The sequence below is a fragment of the Sminthopsis crassicaudata genome, chromosome 6 (genome assembly GCF_048593235.1).
Source record: "Sminthopsis crassicaudata isolate SCR6 chromosome 6, ASM4859323v1, whole genome shotgun sequence".
Taxonomy (NCBI): Eukaryota; Metazoa; Chordata; class Mammalia; order Dasyuromorphia; family Dasyuridae; genus Sminthopsis; species Sminthopsis crassicaudata.
This window is the reverse complement of record NC_133622.1, coordinates 181,114,299-181,123,483: the sequence shown is the minus strand read 5'-3', so window position 1 is coordinate 181,123,483 and position 9,185 is coordinate 181,114,299. Positions and strand designations below refer to the sequence as shown.

The 9,185-nt window shown below is 47.1% G+C and overlaps 1 long non-coding RNA gene across 1 annotated transcript; it reads right to left on the bottom strand.

The window, feature by feature from the left end:
* Window positions 1-4,474: 4,474 nt before the first annotated feature.
* Window positions 4,475-6,692, bottom strand: LOC141547857 (uncharacterized). The gene is made up of 3 exons (XR_012483648.1): window positions 6,614-6,692; window positions 5,864-5,998; window positions 4,475-4,849 (listed from the first exon to the last, which is right to left on the bottom strand). It is a non-coding gene; the product is annotated as an uncharacterized LOC141547857 (long non-coding RNA).
* Between the last annotated feature and the right edge of the window lie 2,493 nt (window positions 6,693-9,185).

Below are 9,185 nucleotides of genomic sequence, written 5' to 3'. Positions count from 1 at the left end.
CCCGGACCATTCTTGGCACGCTTTATTTTGGCTGCCCGTCCAAAAATGGGATACAACGTTACGAGTGGTGATACACACTTATTCTCCATGTGCTTTTTCATATTTAATGAGATGAAGCAATTTATAGAAAACTAGTCAAGAGGCAGCTTGGTGGCATACAGTGGTAGAGAGGGGTTTTGAAGCAAGAAGCTCTGGATTCAGGTCCTGACTGAGGTGGCTGGCTCAGTGGGCATCCCCCTCCCCCCTCACCACAGACTACAGAGAAGTGCCGACCTGTGTTGGTGCAATGAGTTCCTGCACCCAGGCGTTTCCCCACCGTATGAACGGGTACCTGGAACGCATTTTGTCGGACGGCATTACGAGTGGAGCTCAGATTCTGCAGACCACCATGGTAGGCCCTCTATGGCAGCGGGGTCTGTGGCCTGGGCCCAGATAGCAGCGAGGGGGTAAAAGCCTGGGGCCCCTAGGACTCCCCTTGCTGCGGGGGCTGCTTTGTCACCGGCCCTTCCAGCTCTTGCTCCCACTCGGGACTTCCCTCCTCTGCAGCTGGGTTGTCTCCCCATGGAGCTTCCTCTCCAAAATGCCCTCTGCCCTCCAGTCTCAATTCGTGTGTGGCAAGAAGGACAAAAGGGAGGGAACCTAAGCATGAATTAATGCAGACAGCAGTGGCAGTGGGACAGGCCAGGTGAAGGTCGTGCAAGCAAAGCTGCCCTTCAGAGGGCGCTGGGGACGGGAAGTTGGGTGGCAGCATGCCGCCCCAAGGACAAGCGCTGTCTGTCTGGCTGTCTCCCCAGAGCTCGGCCTGGGCCCGGCACAGATTTGTCTCCCAGGGGTGAGGGGTGACGGAGAGGTGGCTGGCGCCCTTCATCAGGGGCAGGCCTGGCCCAGTCCGCAGAACGCCTGCCGAAAAGGGGCGTGACCACCTCGGTTCCGTTCCCCAGGAGGCTCTCACGAGGGGCAGCCCCGAGCCCTTTCCCAGGGGGAGAAATGCGTGAGTCTTCAGGGCCAGGCCCCGTTCTTTCCCTTCTTCGCTAAGCTTGCAGTCCCTGGATCTCCAACCCTCCTGGCACTTTGATGTTCGGAAACCATCCATGATTCTCCAGGGTCTACAGGGCGCAAGCCAACTCCTTTAGGGCTCGCTCCCTCTTTGCTTTTTTAATATTGTGTTTTTCCACCTCCACGGCGTTTCTCTCCTGCCCCATGCCCCCAAAAAACCTTCAAGAAGAAGTATGCTTCACTCTGTATTCAGACACAATCAGTTCCTCCCCGGGCACGGGGGCATCTTTCATCATAAGGGTTCAGACTGGTCCTGGATCTGTATTGCCGAGAATGACGGTCGTTCGCAGCTGGCCCGCCCACGACGTTGCTATTACTTTGCATACAGCACGTCTCACTTTGCGCGAGCTCTTCGTGGAAGTTTCCGGATGTTCCCGAGAGCACCCTGCTCATCCTTCCATCCCTTTTGAGCAGCATCTCACTTTCAGCTTAGAGAAAAGCTCCTGAATTTTAAAATCACCATTTAATCTGACTAGCCTTTCCTTGAGCTCTCTCTCTGTGTATATTTGCTGAGGCAGTTGGGGTTAAGTGACTCCCTCAGGACCCGCCGCCAGGAAGTGGTACGTGTCTGAGACCAGACTTTAACTCAAGTCTTGCTGACGTCAGAGCTCGTGCTCTCCACTGCGCCCCCTAGCTGCCCCAATAAAGATAACTTTAAAGTTTCAGGAAGAGCAATGACTGCATTGCTGATATCTGGACATATACACACTACTCTGACGCCACAGTCTCTCCCCTCTCCCAAGAAGGGAAGGATCCATGCATTTCTTCCTTAGGTTGGTGTGGGGGTGGATGGGAGAGGCAGGGAGGAGTTTCGTTACTATTCAATAAATTCCTCCTGTATCTGGGGTGCTGCTAAGCTTTGGGAATGCAAAGAAAGGCAAAAGACAAGCCCCGCCCTCTGTGAAGGGGGAGACAAGGTGCAGAACGTGCCACGAGCATTCTAGAGAGCCAGGATAGAGTGATGGTGTCTCCAACCACAGGCACTAGTGTTATGGGGCTCAGGAGAGGCTCTTGTTTTATTAAAGCTCTATTTTTCAAAACACGCATGATAATGCTGTGACGCTAACTCTCGAAAAGCCTCGTGTAATCGTTTCCCCTCCTCCCACCCCCTCCCCTAGATGGCAAGTAATTCAATATATGCTAAACATGTTAGAAATACATGTTAAGGCACTGCACACTTCTCAGACTGGCTAGAATGACAGGGAGAGGTGAAACGGAATGCTGGCGGGGATGTGGGAAAACAGGGACACTGACACATTGTTGGTGGAGTTGTCAATGGATTCAGCCATTCTGGAGAGAGATTTGGAACTATGCTCAAGAAGTTACCAAACCCTTTGATCCAGCAATGTTACTACTGGGCTTAGATCCCAAAGAAATACTAAAGAAGGGAGAGAGACCCGTATGTGCAAGAATGTTTGTGGCAGCCTCTTTGTGGTGGCCAGAAACTGGTCACTGAGTGGATGCCCATCAGCAGGAGAATGGTTGAGTAAATCAGAAGGTTATGGAATATTATTGTTCTGTGAGAAATGACCAACAGGACGATTTCAGAAAGGCCTGGAGAGACTTACATGAACTGAGGCTGAGTGAAACGAGCAGAACCAGGAGATCATTACACACTTCAACAAGGATACTGTATGCTGATGGACATGGCCCCTCTTCAACAATGAGATGAACCAAATCAGTTCCAACAGAGCAGTAATGAACTGAACCAGCTACACCCAGAGAGAGAAAATTTGGATTTCCTTCACAGGCCAAGCGTACGCTATTTCAAAGTCCGATTCTTTTTGTTCACCAAAACAACTGTTTGGACATGTATACAGATATTGTATTTAATTTATACTCTAACACATTTAACATGTATTGGTCGACCTGCCCTCTGGGGGAGGAGGGGAAAAGTTGGAACAAAAGGTTTGGCAGTTGTCAATGCTGAAACATTACCCCTGCATAGATCCTCAAGGATTAACCTCAATTGGGGGGGGGGGGGGGGGGAAGAGGTACGGCACAGCTTGATTGACCTTTGGGCACAGCTGGATCAGCTCACAATTAAGTAGCCCAATTTCCCCAAAGCTTCTCCTACATTTGTCACTTTCCTTCTGTCATAGTAGCCAGTCTGATTGGCGTGAGGGCTCCGACCTCAGAAATGCTTATGTGAAAATCACCTTTTCCCTTCTAAATTCCGGTGACTTTCTACTTTGCGACTAGATGTTCCCGGGGACTGTTGTCTCTGCCAGCCTCTGCCAAAGGGCCCGTGTGTACTGGCTGTGACTACCACGGCGCACGCAGGATCCATCTGACGTTGATCTGGTGACTAATGAAAGCCCCGAACCTCAGCTCCGTGCCAGAGCCCTCACTGGATTTCAAATCTTCCTTAATGCAACGTCTGTTGGTATCTGCTGCCAAGTGAAGCCTTGGGTAACTCCGAGCTATTGCTAATAGACCGTTCAAGGGAAAGAACCGGCAGGAGCGGAGGCTGGAGCTGAGCAGTAAGGGGCGGTGTCCTAGAACTGCCGACAAGGGGGAGAAGGGAGACTGAACGGCTCAAACTGGCTGCTTGAACTCGAGGGAATCCTCATCCCCCCCCCCCAGGCTGGGGTTAAGCGACTTGCCCAGGGTCATGCAGCTAGGGAGCGTCAAGTGCCTGAGACCACACTTGGACTCAAGTCCTGGCTGGTGCTTATCCCTTGCGCCACCTAGCTGCCCCCTCATCTTCCTTAACGTCCGCTTCTGGCCAGTTTTCTGTGGAAAAGAAGCAACTCTTCAGTCCCTGCTAGTTGGCTCTCTTTAGAGGGCTGACCCTTTGGGGAGGTTTTCCAGAAAGCACTCCAGGAAAAAAGGAAGACCACCACCCAGGTCTCCCAGCAGAGTTCACTGTTGTATAATCCTGATGCACTTACTACTGCTTAAGTCACTGGGTTGAAGCATCTCCTAGACGGAAACAAGCTCAAAACAAGTGGCTGGAGAGCCTCCGTTCCAGATGGCATTTTGTCACATGCAGGAATATACAGGTTGTGTTCTACTCTAACAGTAAATCCTGGTTTATCCTCTGAGGGCGACAAAAAAGTCTCAGGATATCACTGGGCGGGGAGGGAGGGAGCAAGGAATGACTAGGGAGAGGACGGAGGAGGCTCCCTGGAGTGAGGGCTGGGCCCAGGCTCGGTGATGGAAGGTGCCAGCCATGGGAGCTGAACTGTTGTAATCTGCTCCACCTCCTACTTCCCACACAAGATGGGATTTTGTGTGCAGATACAGATTATTTCCCCCTCCCCCCTTTAAGAGCCACATCACATGAAAAGTTTACAGTAAGGATGTGGGGGGGGAATCACCTCAACAAATGCTTAGTATGGCAAAGCAAGCAGAAATCACTTAAAATTTTAATTCACATTAAGCTAATATCACAGAAGCGTAGAAAATGGGGGGAGAAGGATGCAGGGAAAAGTTGAACAAAGACTTGCTCAATTCAAGAGTCAGTCACGTTCTTGGTCCCAAGCCCCCTTTTGGCCGAGCCTGGCAGGGGCATTGGATGTAGAAGAGTTGGGGGAGGGGGTTCCATGGATTTTCACTGACAGGCAAAACACGAGGGCACGTTAGCAAGGAGACAGCCGACTTCCTCAGATAAGAACTTTCACTTGAAGTTTAGTTTCACGGGAAACCGGCTTTTAAAGAGTAGCATTGCCCAGAAAAGGGCGAAGACTCGGGGGTCTCAGTCCAAGGCTAGGTGCTGGGAGGGGGACACTTCCGACTAGGCCTTGGGCCAAGCTCTCGGCGAGATTGCTTCTCTCCTCCTGCGGGCCGCCTAGAACAGACAGTGAAAAGAGGGATTTCTTTGGGAGACTGACAGTACAAATCACAAGTCTGGGACTGGGTCACTGACTTTCCCTGGCTAGAGCGGCAGCTCACCCCATCCTTGTCCCCCCCATTTGGGGCCAGAGGCCCATGGCTAAGGCCCACAGCAGGAAAAGCTGAACCTCATTCCCTGCCTGGAGAGGTCCTCCTCTGGGGACCCGAGGCCTCCACCACAAAACCAGGGGCCGAACTACAGCTGGGGCCTTGCTGGGTGCCTCCCCACTGCCAAGCCAGTCCCTTCTGTCCTGTCCCCAGCGCCTGGTGCTTGTCTGACACAGAATCTCCGAGCTCCCCAAGGGATTTGCAGCAGGAGCCGTTCGCTACTTAAGCGCCAGCATCCTGCTTGAGGAAAAGCTTGGCACAGGACAGGGAACAGCATCCTACCTCCCAGATGGCAAGAAGAGCCGACATCCCTCTGCAGGAGGGGGAAACGCTCCCGGGTTGTCCCTCCCATGGCCCACAGAAAGCCCAGGGAGGGCTCCGAGAAGCCCCCTCAGTACAGCGTGAGGGAGAAGGCTTCAGCCGTGGCCTGGTTCTTCGGCCCCTCCGTGATGCGAGCCCTGTGAGCTGCAGAGGGTTTGGAGGACTTAACACTTCCCAGCACTGATGTCACCATGTCTTAGCACAGTCAGCACAAAGTAAATGCTAGTACAGACCTTTTTTCAAAGTTTTAGACAAACATAGGATTACAGAGCAAATCCTTTTTCAAAATACCAAAAAACGAAAAAAAAGTTAGAGTTAAAAAAAATTTTCCCCAGACTGCAGTTTAAGGAGTCACTGGTCTAGCAACTCACCAGTACACTCAAAGGGAGAAAAAACAAAATAAACAAAAACAAAAACAAAAACAAAAACAAAAACAAAAAAAACAGCTCTTGCTAGTCCCTCTCCCCTACGTCTGTCTACTTCTCACTTCTGATTTAACAAAGGGGTCTATCTAATCTATTAAAGCAAGAACAGTTATTACCAGACTTGAAGGTGGCCACTGACAGACAGGGCTGTTTTGTCCAGAGAATGCATCGCAGCTTCCAGAGCAGCCACGAGTGAGCCACTGCTTTCTGAAGGGCTCTCAACTGTCCACAAGGCAGTCTATCCATGATTTCTATTTTTGTATGAAAAGAAGAGAGTGAAATAACTGGAATTACCTGAAGATGGATTTAGCTTGAATAGAAACGGTCCCCATGTAAAAGACCTGGGTCCTAAAAGAAATTCACCAGTTTGCCGTGTAAATAGAGATTAAAAGAAAAAAAGTCTCACTTGTTTTTTCTTCCTCGGTTTTCACCTTTTATTTTGCTTTCATAACATGATTATAATCTAAAATATGTTTAAAATGATTGTACGAGAATTTCTCAGGATGAGACTTGATTAATCTTCCACAGCACCCTAGAAGACTTGGATATTCCTCAATCATCATTTATTAAATATTTCCTTTTTCCTTTCCTCTAAAGAGTCAAATGTTAGACATCAAAACTCAATCTAATTCTGAGAAAGCAACTTCTGGTGTTATGTCCCCATCCTCAAATCACGTATTGAGGAAGTGTTTTTAAAGACTGAAGATCTTCAGCCCCAGAAACCAGCATAGGTGGGCTTGATGAAAAAGAGTGGCTGATTTCTAGGGGGTTGCAATGTCTAACCCCGGGCAGTCTAGCAGAGTGGCCAGTATAAGACGTTCCCATTTTCAAAAATTAGTTTTTTTAAAAAAGAAAGGAGTCGTTACCATTTTCTTGGCAGCTGGCACTACGTGGGTGCTCCCGTGACAGTAACAGTGAGGTCTTCCTTTCTTGCTCTCAGCACAATGCCTGTTTGAATCTGTAGATAATAGGGAGAGGAGGTGATTCTGTGTGTGCGAGTTCGTGTCCCCCACAAAATATTCAAGTTTAAAATGATGGCAAAGAATCCTGCAATATACGGACCAGCAGACCGAGCTCCAGATTAGCCATGTTAGGTAAAGATTATGAGAATCTGCCGAATCAGTTTGGACAAGAAGTCAATCCCCCACGTTGGAAATTACCAAAAGGATGTGAAATCTAATTTCCACGCCTCATACACATGAGCCAGTGACCCCGAGAAGTCATCCCGAGTAGAGAAACCTTAAGGAAGATTAGGTCCTTCACCTATCAATACTACTGCACTATAAGAATTTGGACATCCTTTAGTGTTAACAAGTCTAACTCGTGGAGAGTTTCTATGGGCTTTTGACTTGCCACAAATACAAAGATGAAACACCTTCTAATTATGATAATAAGAACTGGCTAACACCACAGAAAATGCCAATTTCCTAGCTAGATTCTGAAAAACACATTTTCATAACGAGGCAGATGGCTTGAAAAATGACTAGGAGACTGGAAATTGAAAACAGCAGAACATACTATTTCACTTTTTTGTTGTTTTTTCTTCCTCATGGCTTCTCTTTTATTCTGATTTTTCTTTCAGAACATGACTGTTTAAATAAGATTTAAAATGTTCAAAATGAGTGTACACATATAACTCATGTCAGATTGTTTCCTATCTTGGGGGGAGGGGGAGGTAAGGGGAAAAATTGGTACTGGAAATTTTACAAAATAAATATTGAAAATTATCTTTTCATGTAATTGGAAAAAATAAAATGCTATTAAGTGAAAAAATAAAAATGAAAAAGATGGGATAGGGGGCTGGAGGGTGGAGATAAACAGATTATCAAATCCCACCCATCCTTAAAGCAGACCTTTACACTATTGATTCTTGATCCGAGTTCTAAGACATGGTTTTGTAAAATAATGACCACATTATAATGGATGCCTTTCAAAACAGGATTCAGAGAACGGATTCAAGGATTTAATATGATTATCAAGGATTAAGAATTCCTGGATTAAACTGGAATTTTCCAAAAAGAGACATAGCCCATTCAAATCACACTGTTCTCATTAAAAATTTCTTGATAATTACTATTTATCATGTTTAGGGCAAAGGTATTACTGATAAGTTAAAATAAATGTTTACAAAATGTTCTTAATTTCATCATGATGTCTTTATATTTAAAATTTCTGGATACATTTTATAACAGACCTAATTCATGAGTACTGATACAACCCACACACCTGGCATTAAAAAAAGGGCACAGGGCAGCTGGGTGGCACAGGGGATAGAGCACCAGCCCTGAAGTCCAGGAGGACCCGAGTTCAAATTTGATCTCAGATACTTAATATTTCCTGGCTGTGTGACCCTGGGCAAGTCACTTAGCCCCAATTTCCTCAGAAGGAAAAGGGCACAACAATTTAGGGCCTGAAGATTCCTATGCTGTCAAATGGAATATTATGTGTAATGTTTTGGATCTATTTCCATTTTTTTCTCCCCACCAAGAGCCCCGTCCCAGCAATGACCATATTTCTCAACTGTGGAAAGTCATGGTTAGTTCTGAGGACAGAATGGAACAAGGTTCCCATTAGATGAGTATCAATGGGTACCTGTTTTCCCTTGGTGGTCTTCCAGAAGATGTAGGTAGTCTAGTGAGCACAATGGGGGATGAATGTTCTTCCCATGGTTCTTACACCGATTCCTGAGAACATGGGACAGAAACTACCACAGAAGAACGCCAGTTAGCTACAGGTCTCCTTTAAGAGTACCACAGCAGAGTACTTTTTCCCCCAAAGGACATTACTCTGACTTTATTTTAAAAGCTTCCTGTAAAACAGAAGTTTGAAGCTTCTATGTTTTGGCTTCTTTTGACCCTTTGAAGGAAGCCTATGGACACTTCATTGTTTTAAATTAAAAAGAAAAGAAAGTTCACAAAGTTACAGATTACATTAGGGACACGAAAAAAAGAAGAGGAATGTCTTTATATAGAAGTGACATTGCAAACCTAAACAAATTTCTAAAGAGGCACATAATAAAGTTAGCCAGGACACATTTCCTTGCTTATGTTCCCTTGTTAAGGACTGAAGCCAGTGGCTTAAAAGTAATGGTTTGGTTAATTGGAAGGAATCCTGGTACTGGGGTCTCAAGCCAGCCTTCAGCGGGATATCCTCATAAGAAAGCAGGAAAGAGTAACATGCTATTGTGGGCCTTCAGACTGCCCAGGGCAGTCTAGGTTGGGCAGCTGACATCATAATCCATTCAGTTCAGAGTCCCTCACTTCATAAGATAAGGAGCCATCTTTCACTCCCTGTAATTCCTCCTCGCCCACCTCTTTGGAAGGATGGGTTTATTGCATGGAGCCTAGAGGCTCTTCTGTGTCCACTCAAAAGAACAGCTCATCCTCCATCCCCCCCCCCTCTCCTTCTGACTGATGCATTTGAAGAGAACGGGCTTAC